The 23,297-nt window shown below is 37.4% G+C and overlaps 1 pseudogene; it reads left to right on the top strand.

Annotated features, from left to right (window-relative positions):
* The first annotated feature begins 10,887 nt into the window (after window positions 1–10,887).
* Window positions 10,888–22,477, top strand: LOC118966902 (vitamin D 25-hydroxylase-like; annotated as a pseudogene).
* The last annotated feature ends 820 nt before the right edge of the window (window positions 22,478–23,297 follow it).

Genomic DNA, 23,297 nt, shown 5'->3' with positions numbered 1-23,297 from the left:
GCTGCTAAAGTGGCAAGGATTGCACAGAGCTTACTGCTCAGGAGAAAGTACAGGTGGAAAAAAACTGTCCAGGTGCACTCTGCACAACTAGTTGGGAACTTTCAGGAGCTTCAGGTGCTCCATCACCCTGGATGGCTATGCAACTCCAGGGCCCCACACTGTGATATGCAGCCTGCTGCACCTTCCTCCAGGCCAGCCTACCTTGGCTCACAAACTGGCACACCCTGTCTTGGCATTAGGGCAGCCAGAGGGAAGCCCCACCTATGGCAGCTACAAACACAAAACACAGAGACTTACACCTATGTTCTTGGCCTACTGGTTCAGGCAGGGGAGACAGGTACTGAGCCGAAAAGCAGGTAACAGCTCTTTCCTCCCACCAGGCACCAGCGTCACTCCCACATCACTGCCAACATTGCTCCAGGGACTGACAGGTCCAGAGGGTACAGCTTCTGGGCACTAGAGAGCGCCACATACAAATATGAAACATCAAAGGAACCTGGTTGAAACCAAAATCCCATAAACGCCAGAAAAAGGGTCAAATGAAATTGAACTTATCAATCTTCCTGAAAGAGATTTCAAAATAAAAATCATAAACATGCTTATGGAGGTACAGAAAAATATTCAAGAACTCAGAAATGAATTCCAGATGGAGATTCAATCATTACAGAATAAAATATCAGAAATGAAACATAAAATGAAGAGAGCTAAAAGCAGATTAGATATAGTGGAGGACATGATAAATGGAACAGAAATTAGAGAAAAGGAATACAAAAAAGCAGAGGAACAGAGAGAGAAAAGGATCTCTAGGAATGAAAGAATATTGGGAGAACTGGGTGACCAAACCAAATGGAACAATATTCGTATTAGAGGGGTAACAGAAGAAGAAGAAGAAGACAGAGAAAAAGGGATAGAAAGTGTCTTTGAGAAGGTAATTGCTGAAAACTTCCCCAATCTGGGAAAGGAGATAGTCTCTGAGGCCACAGTGGTACACAGATCTTCCAACAAAAGGGACCCAGGGAAGACAACACCAAGATATATAATAATTAAAATGGCAAAGATCAAGGATAAGGCCAGAATATTAAAAGCAGCCAGAGAAAGAAAAAGGATCACCTACAAAGGAAAACCCATCAGGCTATCATAAGACATCTCAACACAAACCTTACAGGCCAGAAGGGAGTGGCATGATCTATTTAGTGCAATAAAGCAGAAGGACCTCAAACCAAGAATACTCTATATGGCAAGGTTATCATTTGAATTTGAAGGAGGAGGATTGGATTAAAGATGGCGGCATGAGAGTAGAGACAGAGGCTTCCTCCTAAAACTGGATACAATTAGAAAATTTAATTGGTGCAACTAATCCTGAGAGAGCAACAAGAGGATGGCGTCAGACTGCACACACCTGGAGAAAAGAGCAGACCTTACTGAATGGGATAATGTACCAGAGCTGGGGCTCCACAGGACCCAAGCCCCTCCCCCACCACAGCTCACTAGAGGAGGAACACAAACTACATTTCATGGTGCTTTCATGAGACTCACATGACTACTGGGTTGGAAAGTTAATACAGGCAGAGTTCCTGGGTAGACTGGGATTTAGGCCACTTGTGGAAAGCAGGGATCCATATTCAGCTGCTCTGGGACAAAAAATTATGTCTGTGTGCTCGGCCCGCTGGCTCAGGCAGTGGAGACAGGCACAGCAGCCGGGAGGCGGGGAACAGCTCTTTCCTCCCCCCAGGCACCAGTACCACTCCACTGCAACCCCTGACATAGCTTCAGGGGCCCAGCAGCTCCAGAATAGAGCTTCTGGACACTAGAGGGCGCCATATACAAACATGAACACCAAATGAATCTTGTCCAGAGAAAAATTATTAATACAACTCCTGAGAAAGGTTTAAATGATATGGGCCTCATGACCCTTCCTGAAAGGGAGTTCAACATAAAAATTATCAACATTCTAATGAAGGTATGGAAAGACATCAAAGAACTCAGGAATGAATTCAGGTCAGAGATACAATCATTGAAGAGCATGATGGAGGATCCTAAAAGCAGGTTGGATACGATGGAGGAGACAATAAATGAAATACAAACTAGAGAAGAGGAATACAAAGAAGCTGAGGCATAGAGAGAAAAAAGGATCTCTAAGAATGAAAGAATATTGAGAGAACTGTGTGACCAATCCAAGCAGAACAATATTTGCATTATAGGGATACCAGAAGAAGAAGAGAGAGAGAAAGGGATAGAAACTGTCTTTGAGGAGGTAGTTGCTGAAAACTTCCCCAACCTGGGGAAGGACATAGTCTGTCAGGCCATGGAGAACCACACATCTCCCAACACAAGGGATGCAAGGAAGACAACACCAAGACACATAGTAATTAAAATGGGAGAGATCAAGGATAAGGACAGACTGTTAAAAGCAGCCAGAGGCAGAAATAAGGTCACATACAAAGGAATGCCCAAAAGGCTAACAACAGACTTCTCAGCAGAAACCTTACAGGCCAGAAGGGAATGGCATTAAATATTTAATGCCATGAAGCAGAAGGGCCTGGAACCAAAATTAATTTATAAAGCAAGATTACCATTTAAATTTGAAGGAGTGATTAAACAATTTGCAGATAAGCAAAAATTGAGAGAATTTACCTCCTACAAACCATCTCTATAGTCTATTTTGGAGGAACTGCTATAGATGGAAGTGTTCCTAAGGTTGAATAGCTGTCACCAGAGGTAATAAAACCACAATGAAGAAAGTAGAACAGCTAATTACTAAGTAAATGGAAAATTAAATTAACTATACTCAAAGTCAATCAAGGCATAGACAAAAAGGACAGAATTTGATACCTAATATATAAAGAATGCAGGAGGAAAAAAAGGAGGAGAAACAGAAAAGAACCTTTAGATAGTGTTTGTAACAGCATACTAAGTGAGTTAAGTCAGACTCTTAGATAGTAACGAAAGTAAGCTGGAAACTTTGGTAACCACAAATCTAAAACCTGAAATGGCAATTAGTACACACCTATCGATAATCACCCTAAATGTAAATGGACTGAATGCACCAATCAAAAGACATAGAGTCACTGAATGGATTAAAAAACAAGACCCATCTATATGCTGCTAACAAGAGACTCATGTCAAACCCGAAGACATGCACAGACTAAAAGTCAAGGGATGGAAAAAGATATTTCATGCAAACAATAGGGAGAAAAAAGCAGGTGTTGCAGTACTAGTATCAGACAAAACAGACTTCAAAACAAAGAAAGTAAAAAGAGATAAAGAAGGACATTACATAATGATAAAGGGCTCAGTCCAACAAGAGGATATAACCATTATAAATATATATGCACTCAACACAGGAGCACCAGCATATGTGAAACAAATACTAACAGAACTAAAGGAGGAAACAGACTGCAATGCATTCATTTTAGGAGACTTCAACACACCATTCACTCCAAAGGACAGATCCACCAGACAGAAAATAAGTAAGGACACAGAGGCATTGAACAACAGAATAGAACAGATGGACCTAATAGACATCTATAGAACTCTACACCAAAAAGCAACAGGATACACATTCTTCTCAAGTGCACATGGAACATTCTCCAGAATAGACCACATATGAGGCCACAAAAAGAGCCTCAGTAAATTCAAAAAGATTGAAATTCTACCAACCAACCTTTCAGACCACAAAGGTATAAAACTAGAAATAAATTGTACAAAGAAAGCAGAAATGCTCACAAACACATGGAGGCTTAACAACATGCTCCTAAATAGTCAATGGATCAACGACCAAATTAAAATTGAGATCCAGCAATATATGGAAATTAAGGACAACAACAACAAAAAGCTCCAACTTCTGTGGGACACAGCGAAAGCAATCTTAAGAGAAAGTATATAGCAATCCAGACATATTTAAAGAAGGAAGAACAAACCCAAATGAATAGTCTAATGTCACAATTATCAAAATTGGAAAAAGAAGAACAAACGAGGCCTAAAGTCAGCAGGAGGGAAATAATAAAGAACAGAGAAGAAATAAACAAAATTTAAAAGAACAAAACAATAGAAAAAATCAATGAAACCAAGAGCTGGTTCTTTGAGAAAATAAACAAAATAGATAAGCCCCTGGCCAGACTTACTAAGAGAAAAAGAGAATCAACACACATCAACAGAATCAGAAATGAGAAAGGAAATATCACGACGGACCCAACAGAAATACAAAGAATTATTAGAGACTACTATGAAAACCTATATGCTAACAAGCTGGAAAATCTAGAACTGGACAACTTCCTAGAAAAATACAACCTTCCAAGACTGACCAGGAAGAAACACAAAATCTAAGCAAACCAATTATCAGCAAAGAAATTAAAGCGGTAATCAAAAAACCACCCAAAGAACAAAACCCCCAGGCCAGATGGATTTACCTTGGAATTTTATCAGACATACAGAGAAGATATAATATCCATTGTCCTTAAAGTTTTCCAAAATATAGAAGAGGAGGGAATACTCCCAAACTCATTCTATGAAGTCAACATCACCCTAATACCAAAACCAGGCAAAGACCCCACAAAAAAAGAAAATTACAGACCAATATCCCTGATGAATGTAGATGCAAAAATACTCAATAAAATATTAGCAAACTGGATTCAAAAATACATCAAAAGGATCATAAACCATGACCAAGTGGGATTCATCCAAGGGATGCAGGGATGGTACAACATCCGAAAATCCATCAACATCAACCACCACATAAACAAAAAGAAGGACAAAAACCACATGATCATCTCCATAGATGCTGAAAAAGCATTCGACAAAATTCAAAATCCATTCATGATAAAAACTCTCAACAAAATGGATATAGACAGGAGGTACCTCAACATAATAAAGGCCATATATGATAAACCCACAGCTAACATCATACTGAACAGTGAAAAGATGAAAGGTTTTCCTCTGCAATCGGGAACAAGACAGGGATGACCATTCTCCCCACTGTTATTCAACACAGTACTGGAGGTTCGAGCCACGGCAATTAGACAAAACAAAGAAATACAAGGAATCCAGATTGGTAAAGAAGAAGTTAAACTGTCACTATTTGCAGATGACATGATATTGTACATAAAAAACCCTAAAGACTCCACTCCAAAACTACTAGAACTGATATCAGAATACAGCAAAGTTGCAGGATATAAAATTAACACACAGAAATCTGTGGCTTTCCTATACACTAACAATGAACTAATTGAGAAATCAGGAAAACAATTCCATTCACAATTGCATCAAAAAGAATAAAATACTTAGGAATAAACCTTACCAAGGAAGTGAAAGACCTATACCCTGAAAACTATAAGACACTCGTAAGAGAAATTAAAGAGGACACTAACAAATGGAAACTCATCCCATGCTCTTGGATAGGAAGAATTAATATAATCAAAATGGCCATCCTGCCTAAAGCAATATACAGATTTGATGCAATCCCTATCAAATTACCAACAGCATTTGTTCAACAAACTGGAACAAATAGTTCAAAAATTCATATGGAAACACCAAAGACCCTGAATAGCCAAAGAAATCCTGAGAAGAAAGAATAAAGTGTGGAGGATCTCACCCCCCAACTTCAAGTTCTACTACAAAGCCATACTAATCAAGACAGTTTGGTACTGGCACAAGAACAGAGCCACAGACCAGTGGAACAGAATACAGACTCCAGACATTAACCCAAACATATATGGTCAATTAATATATGATAAAGGAGCCATGGACATACAATGGGGAAATGACAGTCTCTTCAACAGATGGTACTGGCAAAACTGGACAGCTACATGTAAGAGAATGAAACTGGATCATTGTCTAATCCCATACACAAAAGTAAATTCAAAATGGATCAAAGACCTGAATGTAAGTCATGAAACCATAAAACTCTTAGAAAAAAATATAGGCAAAAATCTCTTGGATATAAACATTAGTGACTTCTTCATGAACATATCTCCCTGGGCAAGGGAAACAAAAGCAATAATGAACAAGTGGGGCTATACCAAGCTGAAAAGCTTCTGTACAGCAAAGGACATCATCAATAGAATAAAAAGGTACCCTACAGTATGGGAGAATATATTCATAAATGACAGATCTGATAAAGGGTTGACATCCAAAATATATAAAGAGCACATGCACCTCAATAAACAGAAAGCAAATAACCCAATTAAAGAATGGGCAGAGGAGCTGAATAGACAGTTCTCCAAAGAAGAAATTCAGATGGCCAACAGACACATGAAAAGATGCTCCACATCGCTTGTCATCAGAGAAATGCAAATTAAAACCACAATGAGATATCACCTCACACCAGTAAGGATAACCACCATCCAAAACACAAACAACAACAAATGTTGGCGAGGTTGTGGAGAAAGGGGAACCCTTCTACACTGCTGGTGGGAATGCAAATTAGTTCAACCATTGTGGAAAGCAGTATAGAGGTTCCTCAGAATGCTCAAAATAGAAATACCATTTGACCCAGGAATTCCACTTCTAGGAATTTACCCTAAGAATGCAGCAGCCTAGTTTGAAAAAGACATATGCACCCCTTTGTTTATCGCAGCACTATTTACAATAGCCAAGAAATGGAAGCAACCTAAGTGTCCATCAATAGATGAATGGATAAAGAAGATGTGGTACATATACACAATGGAATATTATTCAGCCATAAGAAGAAAAAAAATCCTACCATTTGCAACAACATGGATTGAGCTACAGGGTATTATGCTCAGTGAAATAAGCCAGGCAGAGAAAGACAAGTACCAAATGATTTCACTCATATGTGGAGTATAAGAACAAAGAAAAACTGAAGGAACAAAACAGCAGCAGAATCGCAGAACTCAAGAATGGACTAACGGTTACCAAAGGGAAAGGGACTGGGCAGGAGGGGTGGTAAGGGAGGGATAAGGGCAGAGGAAAAGAAAGGGACCCTTATGATTAGCATTTATAATGTGGTGGGGGCACGGGGAGGGCTGTGCAACACAGAGAAGACAAGTAGTGATTCTACAGCATCTTACTACACTGATGGATAGTGACTGTAATGGGGTTTGTGGGGGGGAACTTGGTGAAGGGGGTAGTCTAGTAACCATAATGTTCTTCATGTAATTGTAGATTAATGATAATAAAATGAATTTTTTAAAAAGCAAAACAGAAGGAACAAAAAAGCAGTAGACTCACAGACAAGGAGAAGGAAGTAGCGGTTTACCAAAAGTTTGGGTTGGGGGAGGGGAGGTGGGGAGGGAAATGGGATTAAGGGGCAGTATGATTCACAATCACAATATAGGTAGGTCACGGGGAAGGCAGTACAGCATGGAGAATACAATTACTGACTCTGCAACATCTTACTACATTGATGACTGCAAGTGAGGTCTTGATAATATGGGTGAGTGTTGAACCACTGTGTTGTGTATGTGAAACTGTTATAAGATCATGTATCAATGATACTCTAATAAAGAAAAAAAGCTGGTAGGAAATCGGTATGGTGCTATGAAAAGATATTTCAGAGTGGAAGGAATGCAAATGGCCAAAGATATATGATAAAAAGAAAGAAAGAAAAGAAAGAAAAGAAAATAAAGGAAAAGAAAGAAAGAAAGAAAGAAAGAAAGAAAGAAAAAGAAAGAAAGAAAGAAAGAAAGAAAGAAAGAAAGAAAGAAAGAAAGAAAGAAAAGGAAAGAAGGAAAGAAGGAAGGAAAGAAGGAAAGAAGGAAAGAAAAGAAAGAAAGAAAGAAAGAAAGAAAGAAAGAAAGAGAGAGAGAGAGAGAGAGAAAGAGAGAGAAAGAAAGAAAGAAAGAAAGAAAGAAAGAAGAAAGAAGAAAAGAAAAGAAAGAAGAAAAGAAAGAAAGAAAGAAAGAAAGAAAGAAAGAAAGAAAGAAAGAAAGAAAGAAAGAAAGAAAGGAAAGAAAGAAGGAAAGAAAGAAAGAAAGAAAGAAAGAAAGAAAGAAAGAAAGAAAGAAAGAAAGAAAGAAGAAAGAAAGAAAGAAAGAAAGAAAGAAAGAAAGAAAGAAAGAAAGAAAGAAAGAAAGAAGGAAAGAAAGAAAGAAAGAAAGAAAGAAAGAAAGAAAGAAAGAAAGAAGGAAAGAAGGAAAGAAGGAAAGAAGGAAAGAAAGAAAGAAGGAAAGAAGGAAAGAAGGAAAGAAAAGAAGAAAGAAAGAAAGAAAGAAAAGAAAGAAAGAAAAGAAAGAAAGAAAGAAAGAAGAAAGAAAGAAGGAAAGAAAGAAGGAAAGGAAAGAAAGAAAGAAAGAAAGAAAGAAAGAAAGAAAGAAAGAAAGAAAGAAAGAAAGAAAGAAAGAAAGAAAGAAAGAAAAGAAGAAAGAAAGAAAGAAAGAAAGAAAAGAAAGAAAGAAAAGAAAGAAAGAAAGAAGGAAAGAAAGAAGGAAAGAAAGAAAGAAAGGAAGAAAGAAAGGAAGAAAGAAAGAAAGGAAGGAAGAAAGAAAGGAAGAAAGAAAGGAAGGAAGAAAGAAAGAAAGGAAGAAGAAGGAAGAAAGAAAAAAAAGAAAAAAAGAAGGAAAGAAAGAAAAAAGAAAGAAAGAAGAAGGAAAGAAAGAAAGAAAGAAAGAAAGAAAGAAAGAAAGAAAGAAAGAAAGAAAGAAAGAAAGAAAGAAAGAAAGAAAGAAAGAAAGAAAAAAAGAAAAAAAGAAAGAAAGAAAGAAAGAAAGAAAGAAAGAAAGAAAGAAAGAAAGAAAGAAAGAAAGAAAGAAAGAAAGAAAGAAAGAAAGAAAGAAAGAAAGAAAGAAAGAAAGAAAGAAAGAAAGAAAGAAAGAAAGAAAGAAAGAAAGAAAAAGAAAGAAAGAAAGAAAGAAAGAAAGAAAGAAACTACAGGCCTAAAATAGTTACTTCTGCAAGGCCATGTCACCAAACCAGGGTTTAACACCTAACCTAATTGCAATTTTAACCTCCCCCAGAGATGTCCATCACGAATTTTCTGGTCAACATCAATGAGGTAATCTGTCACGTGAGCCCTCCATTCCCTCTGAAGAAGATGAGGTAATCTGCATGATAAGACCACCTGTACATCCCCTTAATGGAAAATGATCAGGCCTGAAATAGTCCCTTTTCTTTTGTTAATAACTTCTTGCCCTGACCTCCTGTTTATAAAAACCTTCCATTTGGTAGAACTCCTTGGAGCATCTCTACTAGCAAGATGGGATACTGCTGAATTCATGAACTACTTAATAAAGCCAATTAGATCTTCAAATTTACTTGGTTGAATTTTATTTTTTTTAACATATCCTCCTATGATAAACTGGTAATGTAGTAAGTAAAATATTTTCCTGAGTTCTACAAGCCATTCCAGCAAATTAAAGAAACCTGAGGAGTCAGTCATGGGACCTCTGATTTATAGCCTGTTAGTCAGAATCATAGGTAATGACCTGGACTTGCAGTTGGCACCTGAAGTGAAGGAGCACGCATTTGGCACTGTGACCTTAGCCTGTAGGATCAGATACTTTTCCCAGGAAGACACTATCTCTGGGTAGTTGTTGAAAGAATTGAGGTAAATTGCAGGTCACCTAACTGGTGTCTCAGAATTGCTTGATATGTAAACTCCACATATCTGGAATCAGCAGTCTTGTAGTAGAGTATTGCAAGTAAAGGAAAAACACAGGAGGATGAATTTTTTTCCTTTACAGCTGCTAAAATTACACTTCTTGGAAAAGATCGTTCCATTCCTGCTTAGGAAACTGAAGGAGACCTACCTCTGCTTAGCTGGTATCTATCCCTTTGCGCTATTACACTGCCACTTTCAACTAATACCACTGCTTGTCATAAGCAGTCCATGTTTCTTCAAGATTCTGGATATACCAACAGCTGAGTTAAGGCCCATCCTTATGCCAAATACTCCATTGCTCAGCTGGTTGATTCTGTCACAACTTGGAGGTCTTCATCACTTTTGCTGCTGTTACTACTTCTGTTGAACTCCTGTAGTGTTATGCCTTCCTGTTTTGTTTTTCCCAAATGAGTACACCATGGCTAAATTTACTTAACTTGTTTGCACAGAAACAAGGCTGGATTCAGTACTTTAGTTCTAATAAGCTCTCAGCTAACCCTTGAGCGGATGGGGACAAGCTATCTTTGCATCCCACTGATAGGGTAGCATTGTTCCCTCACTGGACTAGGCCCTTATCTTGGGCTAAATAGAATAGACTGCAAGAGTTGTGACATTGTAAGTGAACCTGAAGTGAAACACATGATCAGCTCCAATACGGCATAGGACAGATATTCTGCCTTGCCTTCTCCTCAGCTGAGGGACAGCCACCTGTGCCTATAAGGTGAATGTCTTTTCTCCATGGTCAGATTTCCTTGGGGTTCTCCAAGTTAACTTCATGGAATTCAGGGGCCCAAAACCAAATGAGCCTAGTTACAATGTGTTTATACTTCAGAGTAGCCTCTCAGGCCTTTGACAGTCCCCTCCACTATCTAAACCTACAGTTAAAAGTGGCGTGTAGATGGTGCTGCTTCCTCATTCATCTTAGAAATGAAAAGATATTCCTAGATATCATTGGATGTTTGAGTTGGAACGAACCTTCAAGAGCGTCTAAATCAACTATCACATTTTCTATGGCAACTTTGGCACCCAAAAAGATTAAAGATTATCCCAGGGTCCTATGTATATTTAATGACAACGCTCAAACTAGAACCCAGGCCTCATGAATCCAGTACTCTTTCCATTATACTTATACATCTTCAAGCACCGAATGTGTAATGAAATCATGTAGAGATGTATGTATTATGTAGTAGAGAGAAGGCTCTCCAACCGCTTGCATTTTCAGGGAAGTGACATAATAGAAGAGTTGGGCTTAGTATATGTGGATTTCCATTGTTATATTTCTCCATACATTTTTCTATTTAAATGTTGTTTTTCTTTTCTTCTCAAAGATCTTCAGTTTAGATCTTGGAGGTATATCAACTGTTGTTTTAAATGGCTATGATGTAGTAAAGGAATGCCTTATTCATCAAAGTGAAATTTTTGCAGACAGACCGTGCCTTCCTTTATTCATGAAGATGACAAAAATGGGAGGTATGTTTATTGTCACCTATTTAGTGATTTACTAAACTATTTTAAATCACATTCCTTATTTTATATAAATTTAATACATAGAGTTTGGATTCTATTGTACTGATTAATAGGAAATAATTAATTTTGCCTACAAAACCTAATATTTGAGGGCTGTTCAGCTGCATTACACTCCTTTTTAGACCACTACATGCTAATCTTCCTGTTGTGATCCAGTTCTAATAAATATAGTAAATAATATTTTAAAGAATTAGCATTTAATAATATCTGCAGGTCTTGTGAAACAAGTTAGGAATACACACACATGCACACACATTTGAATCAAAAGTGTTTTGAAAGCCAGTCTTAAATATTTGGTGACATATTTTGTAAATACATAATAAACTTATGGAACCCAAAGCAGCCATTCTTAACTACTCATCTACATGATAGGTAAATGAAGAATTGTAGGATTTGTGTAAAGGACTAGGATTCTGTAAGGTTTAATGTTGATCAGTATTTGATGATCCCATATTCAACAGGGAGAAAGGCTGAAAGTTAACAGAATTAGTGAAAAGAAAGCAACAGGAAGCCTACAATAGAATGGTGAAGTTAGATACAATGGCTTTAATACTTAAGAGCATAAAAGTTTTTACAATAATGGTGTCCAAACTCTCTGTAATTTAATGAGAGCATCACAGTATAATTTCAAATAAAATTTTAACAATATCTTGCTTATAATATCTTAAAAATAAAAACATTGATTGAAAGGAAAAAAATAAAATTAACCACTTAAATTGCAAAGCAAATCAACTAATGCAAACACTAATTTTAAGAACAAATTCTCTGGCCAGAGTATAATGATACTTGAAAGCAATCATATAAATAAAACACAAATCTCTGGCCTCTTAAATACACTTCTAAATAATAATTAGGCCACAATTACAATAGAAGGTCTTTAAAGAAATTATGAAAATGAAAGGTGATGTGATCGGAGTTATATTTGGAATAAAGTATAATATATATTTCAGAGCTATAAGTTTATAGTTTATACCATTTTTGTTGTAAAAATAAAATAAGTATTCAAATTAAGATTTTCAAAAAACAGAAAAATAGGTAGAAAATTATATATCTAATTTCAACATACATATGCACTAAACTTGGAACTGGGAAATCAAAGCCACCACTAGCCCACTCTTTGGAAGAAAAGTTGCCCTTGTATGAGCTTAGCTCATGCCTGGGCATACAGGTTGCCCTCTGTAGGATTATAACAAAGCCCCTGTGTACCTTCTTGTACACGCAGCCCATAAGCCTACTTTTCTCTAGGGATTCCTCTCATCTCAGTGCCTTGCACTAAAGCTGTTCCCTCTACTAGCAGTGACCTTTCCCCAGATATCTACTAGACTCAATCTCTCCTCTCCTGTGTCTTTACTTACTGCTTAGGGAGGCTTTCCCTGACCACCCTATGTCTCCTTCCTTGCTGTTTATTTGTGTGCCTCTCCTCACTGGTATGTAAGAGAGCAAGGATCTTTGCCTCTCTTGTTCACTCATGTATCTGTGATACTTAACTGCCTAGAACACAGTAGTGCCTCCATAAATACATGTTAAATGAGTATTTGTTGAATGGTCATTTGGGAGTATGGAAAAGAGAATGGACTATGGCAATATAAAATAGCTGCACAGCACTAAAGACCTCCTTATATATGGCTAACTTCATTATAAGCTCCAAATTTAAAACTTGTTGCACAGAAGTTGTTAGAATGTAATTACATAGGTACCTCATGTAGACAAGAGAACATGACATATTTCAAAAGTACATATTTGTACCAGTTATGAAATTTTGAGTAAAATACATGTTAAATAAATACATATGCCAAAGATGTTGGGTTTTTCCTTGATAGTTAATTTAATGGGAAAATATTTTATAGTAGCCACATCAGAACAGCAGAATATACTGTAGAAGCTCTGAAATTTTAAGGCAAATAGTATCAAATTAGAAGTTTTTCATGTTTGCCCTCCTTCTTAGTTTGAGTGACTTAAACAAATATTTATCCCTCAATATGTGGAGGCTGGAAAATCCAAAATCAAGGCACAGCAGATCTGATGTCTGTAAAGACTCTATCTACTCTTTGGTTTGTAGGTAGCTTCCTTCTTCCTGTATCCTCATATGGCCTAGAGCAATTTCTCTTTTCCTGTTCCTTCTTATAAGGACACTTACACATTTATGAGGGCTCTGCCTAGCTACCTAATTACCTACTCATGACCTATTTACCCCTCAAAGGCCTCACGTCCTAAAGTTATATTGGGGGTTAGACTTTAATGTAGGACTTTTGTGGGGACACAAACATGCAATCCATACTGTCCCTCTTCTGGCTTGAGTATTTCTACCACATTGATACCTCATTCAGGCCACCCTTGCCCTCTGCCAAAGTTATCTTGTTAAGTAACATATGCCTTTAACAGGAAGAAATTTTTATTCTAAAATCCAAATTTCTAATCCTAGAAGAATGGTTTTCAGGTGTTTGTTTACTCCAGGATAAAATTTTGCCCATGGAACATGCAGCCATTTATCTTTTGCAAAATAGACAATCAAGTTACCCAGGCCTGGTTCACCCAGGTTGAATTACACAAGACTGTCCAGTTTCATGTGGCAGGAGAATTACAGATCTTTTCTGCCTGTACCCAGATGAAAAGTAGGTAAGTTTTATCTTTATAATATTCTATGGCTAATGAGTAGCAGAGAAGACTAGGTCTAGTTTTAATTTGAAAGAAAGATGACTTAGAGAATGACTAAGAAAGATTAACCATCTTTTTTCTTTTTTCCCCACTCCATAGCATTTTCATTTTCAGCTGTTAGATACAGGGTTATAGGTTTGTAATCTTTTTTTTCTCAGGCTTACTCAATTCCAGATATGGCCGAGGACGGGTTGATCACAGATTAACTGTAAACAGTTTTTGCTATTTTGTATATGGCCAGAAGTCTTTTGAATCCAAAATCTTAGAAGAAACCAAATTTTTCATTGATGCTATTGAAACCTACAAAGGTAGACCTTTTGACTTGAAACAATTAATAACAAATGCTGTTTCAAACATTACCAATCTGATCATTTATGGAGAATGATTCACTTAGGAAGACACTGACTTTCAGCATATGATTGAGTTATTTAGCGACAATGTGGAACTAGCTGCCAGCACCTCGGTCTTCCTGCATAATGCCTTTCCGTGGATTGGCGTACTACCTTTTGGAAAACATCAATGGCTGTTCAAAAACGCAGCTATGGTCTATGATTTTCTCTCCAGGCTTATTGAAAAATCTTCCATCAACAGAAAGCCTCAGTTACCTCAGCATTTTGTTGATGCTTATTTAGATGAGATGGATTGAGGTAAAAATGACCCGTCATCTACTTTTTCCAAGAAAACCTGATTTTCTCCGTGGGTGAAATCATCATAGCTAGAACTGAAACGACAACCAATGTGCTGCAGTGGGCAGTTAACTTCATGACCCTTTATCCTCACGTTCAAGGTGAGGATATTCTTGATCTCTAACTTACATTTAAGGCTAAGACATGTTTTAGTCTTTGGCCATGTACAAAGCATTTTTTTTTTCTGTTTTTTTTTTTTTTTTTGAGAGGGCACCTCTCATATTTATTGATCAAATGGTTGTTAACAACAATAAAATTCAGTATAGGGGGGTCAATGCTCAATGTACAATCATTAATCCATCTCAAGCCTAATTCTCGTCAGTCTCCAATCTTCTGAAGCATAACGAACAAGTTCTTACATGGTGAACGAATTCTTACATAGTGAATAAATTCTTACATGGTGAACAGTACAAGGGCATTCATCACAGAAACTTTCGGTTTTGATCACGCATTATGAACTATAAACAATCAGGTCAAATATGAATACTCGTTTGATTTTTATACTTGATTTATATGTTGATCCCACATTTCTCCCTTTATTATTATTATTATTTTTATTTTTAATAAAATGCTGAAGTGGTAGGTAGATGCAACATAAAGGAAGAAAACATAGTTTAGTGCTTTAAGAGGGCAAATGTAGATGATCAGGTGTGTGCCTATGGACTAAGTATTAATCCAAGCTAGACAAGGGCAGCAAAACATCCACGGATGCAGAAGATTTCTCTCAAAGCAGGGGGGATGAGGTTCTGAGCCTCACCTCTGTTGATCCCCAATTTCTCACCTGATGGCCCCCCTGCGACTGTGCCTGCCTTAGGTTGTTCCTCCCTTGAGGAATCTTACCCGTCTCTGGCTAACCAGTCATCTTCCGGGGCCATACAGGGAAATGTAAAGTTGGTAAGTGAGAGAGAAGCCATATTGTTTGAAAAGGTTAGCTTTTTACTTCTTTGCAGATTTATGCCCTGTGGCTTCTATGCCCAGCACTTGTCTCGAGGTATCTTTGCCACCTGGAGGAATTATGATACTCAGTAAATTCGATATGAGGCACGAATTCTATTTAAGGGTTGTAATTAGGAAGGAAGAAGAAAAGCTATAGAGGTAGCATATGGAAGAAAACATGGGAGGATTGATTATTTCTTTGACATATCTTCTTATAGAGTACCTTAAGTATGTATAGGTTTTAAACTACTAATTTGCACACACATATTAACATAATAGGAATACGGTGACATAAACAAAGCAAATCTATAATTACCATCCATCTCCAGTGAAGCCAAGAAAACCAGTTAGGCACCTTAGGCATTTGTGAAAATTTGTCTATGATATGATGCATATTTTCCTACTGTACTTGAACAGTCTGAGAAAAATCAGACAAATTAAAGCAGCCCATTTCTGGGATCTGTTCACATCCCATATGTTCTTTTAACCATAGATAGTCTATAGTCATAAGATTTTGGAGTGCTACAACTTGCACCCCTCCCAACTCCTGGTTGAGTTCCAACAGTACAGATCCGGTCAAATTCGTTGTCTCACTGTATGCACATGCCAGCCTAGACATCTCCCTCCTCATTCCAATCGCAAGTCCAGGAAACGGTGGGGTGGACGCAGCCACAACCGCAGCATCGCCCGGATCCCTGTGGAGGCTTTTTGATGATCATCCCCCAGCACGAGTCCTCCAGAGAGTGCTGATGCCGGAAGCTCCTCCTTATATCGTATCTTAGTTCCTTTTCTGGGTATCCAAGCTAGGCCTTGATCTTCTGCATAGAAACAAACAGACCCTTTGCCCAAACAAACTTTGACATGCCCTCTATACCACTGTGCAGAACTCATTGGAGGTCAGCAAACAGGGACTTTTTTTTTTTTTTATTAAGAGAAACGAATATTATCAGAAAAGAGTACCTCCATAGCTGATCATCTGACACCCTTTAAGTGATCAACATTAAGGATATTTAAAGCATGCGTTGATCATTGATTTACCAATAGTTTTATCCTATCAAGGAGTAATCCCCCTTTTCTTTCTTTCTTTCTTTTTCTTTCTTTCTTTCTTTCTTTCTTTCTTTCTTTCTTTCTTTCTTTCTTTCTTTCTTTCTTTCTTTCTTTCTTTCTTTCTTTCTTCTTTCTTTCTTCTTTCTTTCTTTCTTTCTTTCTTTCTTTCTTTCTTTCTTTCTTTCTTTCTTTCTTTCTTTCTTTCTTTCTTTCTTTCTTTTTTAATCTTTAATCTACACTTACATGAAGAGTACTATGTTTACTATGCTCTCCCCTATATCAGGTCCCCCCTAACAACCACATTACGGTTACTGTCCATCAACTTAGCAAAATGTTGTAGAATCCCTACTTGTCCTCTCCGTGTTGTGCAGCCCACCCTCCCCTTTCTCCCTCCCTCCATGCATGCTAATCTTTATACCCCTCTTCTTCTCCCCCCCCTTATCCCTCCCTGCCCACCCATCCTCCCCAGTTCCTTTCCCTTTCGTACCTGTTAGTCCATTTTTGGGTTCTGTAATTCCACAGCTGTTTTGTTCCTTCAGTTTTTCTTTTGTTCTTATACTCCTCAGATGAGTGAAATCATTTGGTATTTCTCTTTCTCCACTTGGCTTATTTCACTGAGCATAATACTCTCCAGCTCCATCCATGTTGCTGCAAATGGTTGGATTTTTCCACTTCTTATGGCTGAGTAGTATTCCATTGTGTATATGTACCACATCTTCTTTATCCATTCATCTACCGATGGACATTTAGGTTGCTTCCAATTCTTGGCTATTGTAAATAGTGCTGCGATAAACAAAGGGGTGCATCTGTCTTTCTCAAACTTGATTGCTGCGTTCTTAGGGTAAATTCCTAGGAGTGGAATTCCTGGGTCAAATGGTAGGTCTGTTTTGAGCATTTTGATGAACCTCCAAACTGCTTTCCACAATGGTTGAACTAATTTACATTCCCACCAGCAGTGTAGGAGGGTTCCCCTTTCTCCACAGCCTCGCCAACATTTGTTGTTGTTTGTCTTTTGGATGGCAGCTATCCTTACTGGTGTGAGGTGATACCTCATTGTAGTTTTAATTTGCATTTCTCTGATAATTAGCGATGTGGAGCATCTTTTCATGTGTCTGTTGGCCGTCTGTACTTCTTTTTTAGAGAACTGTCTGTTCAGTTCCTCTGCCCATTTTTTAATTGGGTTATTTGTTTTTTGTTTGTTGAGGCGTGTGAGCTCTTTATATATTCTGGACGTCAACCCTTTATCGGATCTGTCATTTTCAAATATATTCTCCCATACTGTAGGGTCCCTTTTTGTTCTATTGATGGTGTCTTTCGCTGTACAGAAGCTTTTCAGCTTAATGTAGTCCCACTTGCTCATTTTTGCTGTTGTTTTCCTTGCCCGGGGAGATATGTTCAAGAAGAGGTCACTCATGTTTATGTCTAAGAGGGTTTTGCCTATGTTTTTTTCCAAGAGTTTAATGGTTTCATGACTTACATTCAGGTCTTTGATCCATTTTGAGTTTACCTTTGTATATGGGGTTAGACAATGGTCCCGTTTCATTCTCCTACACGTAGCTGTCCAGTTTTGCCAACACCATCTGTTGAAGAGACTGTCATTTCGCCATTGTATGTCCATGGCTCCTTTATCAAATATTAATTGACCATATTTGTTTGGGTTAATTTCTGGAGTCTCTAATCTGTTCCACTGGTCTGTGGCTCTGTTCTTGTGCCAGTACCAAATTGTCTTGATTACTATGGCTTTGTAGTAGAGCTTGAAGTTGGGGAGTGAGATCCCCCCTACTTTATTCTTCTTTTTCAGGATTGCTTTGGCTATTCGGGGTCTTTGGTGTTTCCATATGAATTTTTGAATTATTTGTTCCAATTCATTGAAGAATGTTGCTGGTAATTTGATAGGGATTGCATCAAATCTGTATATTGCTTTGGGCAGGATCGCCATTTTGACGATATTAATTCTTCCTAGCCATGAGCATGGGATGAGTTTCCATTTATTAGTGTCCCCTTTAATTTCTCTTAAGAGTGACTTGTAGTTTTCAGAGTATAAGTCTTTCACTTCTTTGGTTAGGTTTATTCCTAGGTATTTTATTCTTTTTGATGCAGTGGTGAATGGAATTGTTTTCCTGATTTCTCTTTCTATTGATTCATTGTTAGTGTATAGGAAAGCTACAGATTTCTGTGTGTTAATTTTGTATCCTGCAACTTTGCTGTATTCCGATATCAGTTCTAATAGTTTTGGAGTGGAGTCTTTAGGGTTTTTTATGTACAGTATCATATCATCTGCAAATAGGGACAGTTTAACTTCTTCTTTACCAATCTGGATTCCTTGTATTTCTTTGTTTTGTCTGATTGCCATGGCTCGGACCTCCAGTACTATGTTAAATAGCAGTGGGGAAAGTGGGCATCCCTGTCTTGTTCCCGATCTCAGAGGAAATGCTTTCAGCTTCTCGCTGTTCAGTATAATGCTGGCTGTGGGTTTATCATATATGGCCTTTATTATTATGTTGAGGTACTTGCCCTCTATTCCCATTTTGCTGAGAGTTTTTATCATGAATGGATGTTGAATTTTGTCAAATGCTTTTTCAGCATCTATGGAGATTGTCATGTGGTTTTTGTCTTTCTTTTTGTTGATGTGGTGGATGATGTTGATGGATTTTCGAATGTTGTACCATCCTTGCATCCCTTGGATGAACCCCACTTTGTCATGGTGTATGATCCTTTTGATATACTGTTGAATTCTGTTTGCTAATATTTTATTGAGTATTTTTGCATCTACATTCATCAGGGATATTGGTCTGTAATTTTCTTTTTTGGTGGGGTCTTTGCCTGGTTTTGGTATTAGGGTGATGTTGGCTTCATAGAATGAGTTTGGGAGTATTCCCTCTTCTTCTATTTTTTGGAACACTTTAAGGAGAATGGGTATTATGTCTTCTCTGTGTGTCTGATAAAATTCCGAGGTAAATCCGTCCGGCCCCGGGGTTTTGTTCTTGGGTAGTTTTTTGATTACCGTTTCAATTTCTTTGCTCGTAATTGGTTTGTTTAACTGTTGTGTTTCTTCCTTGGTCAGTCTTGGGAGGTTGTATTTTTCTAGGAAGTTGTCCATTTCTTCTAGGTTTTCCAGCTTGTTGGCATATAGGTTTTCATAGTAGTCTTTAATAATTCTTTGTATTTCTGTGGAGTCTGTCGTGATTTTTACATTCTCATTTCTGATTATGTTGATTTGTGTTGATTCTCTTTTTCTCTTAATAAGTTTGGCTAGAGGCTTATCTATTTTGTTTATTTTCTCAAAGAACCAGCTCTTGGTTTCATTGATTTTTGCTATTGTTTTATTCTTCTCAATTTTGTTTATTTCTTCTCTGATCTTTATTATGTCCCTCCTTCTGCTGACTTTAGGCCTCATTTGTTCTTCTTTTTCCAATTTCGATAATTGTGATGTTAGACTATTCATTTGGGATTGTTCTTCCTTCTTCAAGTGTGCCTGGATTGCTATATACTTTCCTCTTAAGACTGCTTTCTCTGCATCCCACAAAAGTTGGGGCTTAGTGTTGTTGTTGTCATTTGTTTCTATATATTCCTTGATCTCTATTTTGATTTGTTCATTGATCCATTGATTATTTAGTAGCATGTTGTTAAGCCTCCATGTGTTTGTGAGCCTTTTTGTTTTCTTTGTAGAATTAATTTCTACTTTTATACCTTTGTGCTGAAAAATTGGTTGGTAGAATTTCAATATTTTGGAATTTACTGAGGCTCTTTTTGTGAGCTAGTATGTGGTCTATTCTGGAGAATGTTCCATGTGCACTTGAGAAGAATGTATATCCTGTTGCTTTTGGATGTAGAGTTCTATAGATGTCTGTTACGTCCATCTGTTCTAGTGTGTTGTTCAGTGCCTGTGTGTCCTTACTTATTTTCTGCCCGGTGGATCTATCCTTTGGGGTGAGTGGTGTGTTGAAGTCTCCTACAATGAATGCATTGCAGTCTATTTCCCTCTTTAGTTCTGTTAGTATTTGCTTCACATATGCTGGTGCTCCTGTATTGGGTGCATATATATTTAGAATGGTTATATCCTCTTTTGGACTGAGCCCTTTATCATTATGTAGTATCCTTCTTTATCTCTTGTTACTTTCTTTGTTTTGAAGTCTATTTTGTCTGATATTAGTACTGCAACCCCTGCTTTCTTCTCACTGTTGTTTACAAAGCATTTTATTTAGAAATTCCTGCTCTCCTAGCCAAGAAGAAAAATATTTAATAGTTCTAGAGTCTTCAAATCTATTACTCAATTCATGTGAAAACCTCAGCGGTAGGTCTTATGCCAATTTTATAAGTAAGAGAAAAGGCTGTGTGGCTGACTTGGCCAAGCTCAGCCCTTGGAAATGACAGAGCTGGGACCTGAACCCCCACTTTTTTTTTAATTCAAATTTGTCCACCGTTTTCCTTGCTGAAAGTGATGTTACTTCAGTTCTAGGTTTGTTTAATTATTATTTTCATCACTTTCAATGTGTTTTTCACAACAAAGTTACTGAGAACATTGGCTATTGTTAATGTAAGATGTATGGCATATATTTAAATAGGACTCCCAGATAATTGAAAAATCTGAATTTGGGTATACCTATACGCTTTGGCTTATAAGTCATCCTTTTTTTTTACCCCAAAGGGAAAATACTTTAGATCCAAGAATTGTATAATAACTTGAACAATTTTTCTCTGACAAGTTCAGAAAGAGATTGATTTAATTATGGGACCCAGTGGGAAGCCTTCTTGGGATGACAAATGCAAAATGCCTTATACTGAGGCAGTTTTGCATGAAGTTTTAAGATTCTGTAATATAGTGCCATTAGGGATTTCCATGCAACCTCTGAAGATGTAGTTGTACATGGTTATTCCATTCCTAAAGTCACAACAATAATTACAAATATTTATTCTCTACACTTTGATGAAAAGTACTGGAGAGACCCAGAGATATTCTATCCTGAGTGATTTCTGGACAGCAGTGGATATTTTGCCAAGAAGGAAGCTTTCATTCCTTTTTCTCTAGGTAAGAGAACTTTCACAGGGGCATAACTTTAGGACAAAGTATAATGATGATTCATCATGTATAACATCTTAATCTGAAACATTCTGTTGTACAATTAAATATTCCAACTCTGAGAAAATAACATTGATTTTTACAAGAGAGAATGGTTTAATCAGAGGTTACTGATACCAGTTTCTATTCAAAATAAACAACACTTAATTTAGTAACTAGAGAGAAACTGTTGAAAAGCTCTGTCTTCTTCTGAAACTTTTTTGCTTGTGCATTTTTGGCTTGTAATCAAAACTTGTAGAGCTGGAAGTTAGTAACAGGTAGATTGAAAAATGGAGACCCATGGAGGGGAAGAACACCATTAATTTGGAGAAAAAAAGAAAATAGAATGTAGCTCTCTGGGCTCCTAGTTTATTGCACCTCATCTCCAAAACAACTGCTTATGCTTTGAAAAAGTACACAGATCCCAAGACCCATGAGAGATGTACTGCAGACTCTTCCCTTCACTGGGGAGGAGTATATATTTAGTCCTGTGAAACAAAATGAGTTGCTCCTGGATCTATAGAACAAAATGCCACACCTCAAGTTAGACGTTTCATGGCATATCCTAAGCTCTGTTGCAATGTACGAAGTGGGGAAAGGGACTAGTAAGTTTATAAAAGTCCATGACCTCGCAAAAGAAGGTGAAAGAAATGGGCTATGAGAGCTAAAGTGCTAATTTTTCTTCTTTTGGGTTTAAGAAAATCCTCTCATAAACATAACTTTCTCTAATGTTCTTTAAATTCCGGATTTCTGAATAGCACCTGTATGTTAGGCATAAATCTTGGTAACTATTGTGGATTTAAAAATATTAATGATGTCTGTTTTTTCTGTCATGGGAGAAGACATTGTCTTGGAGAACAGCTGGCACGGATGGAAATGTTCCTGTTTCTCACAGCATTGCTTCAGCGGTTTCACTTGCATTTCCCACATGAACTGGTTACAAATCTGAAGACCAGGTTAGGCATGACTTTGCAACCCCAACCCTACCTCATCTGTGCAGAAAGACGCTGAAACTGCATGAGTATTTTTTGGAAAAAGGCTGTTTGCCTCACCCCTGAACTTTGCTTAACTTAATCAGTGTGTATGTTTGAACCAGAGGCACAGCATCAGAGCCAAATGAACACAGATGTGTCTTTAAAACAGTACTAAAGCATAAGCATTATCTAAGACTTTTTTCAAGCTTTTATGACTTCTACAGTAGATTATCTGTTGAGGAAAACAAATATACAAATGACAGGTCTTGCTTAAGATACTAAAAAGGACCATGATTACCCTGAGCAGAGCCTGATTTTTCAGTCTCTTTTGAGCACCAGAAGATACTCTTTATCCTGTTTTGACTCCATCTTGCTCCTGTTCTGGGAGCTTTGTTTCTAAATGCCAGTGCCAGCTCCCTTCTGATCAGGTATTGTCATAAATAGATTGTGTGGCATTAGTCCAGTTTAATAGAGAACTAAACAAGAAATTAGAACCCAAATAAATGAGTTTGGAGTACAGATGCATTTTAGACATGGTAGCAGATGACAGAAGAAATACCTATATATTTAATGTAGAACCTGCTAATGCTTTCAAATCTTTCCCTACTATATTTTCATTAGAACTGCATCATTCTTCCTACAAATGAGGGTATCTGTGACCTCTGAATATTTATCCCCATAGTAGCATTTCAGTAGATAGGCAACTACAATAATGTATTTTAAAATGACATGTGACTGTTAGTTATTTGTAGGCACATTATCCCTAGTACCACTTTTATCCAAAACTTGTCACAATGCTTGAAGATTGAATTCTCTTATCTTTTAGAGGTCTCTAGGCATTCCCTTGATTACATTTA

The sequence above is a fragment of the Manis javanica genome, chromosome 11 (genome assembly GCF_040802235.1).
Source record: "Manis javanica isolate MJ-LG chromosome 11, MJ_LKY, whole genome shotgun sequence".
In the NCBI taxonomy this organism is placed as follows: domain Eukaryota; kingdom Metazoa; phylum Chordata; class Mammalia; order Pholidota; family Manidae; genus Manis; species Manis javanica.
This window is presented reverse-complemented; position numbering and strand designations above follow the sequence as displayed.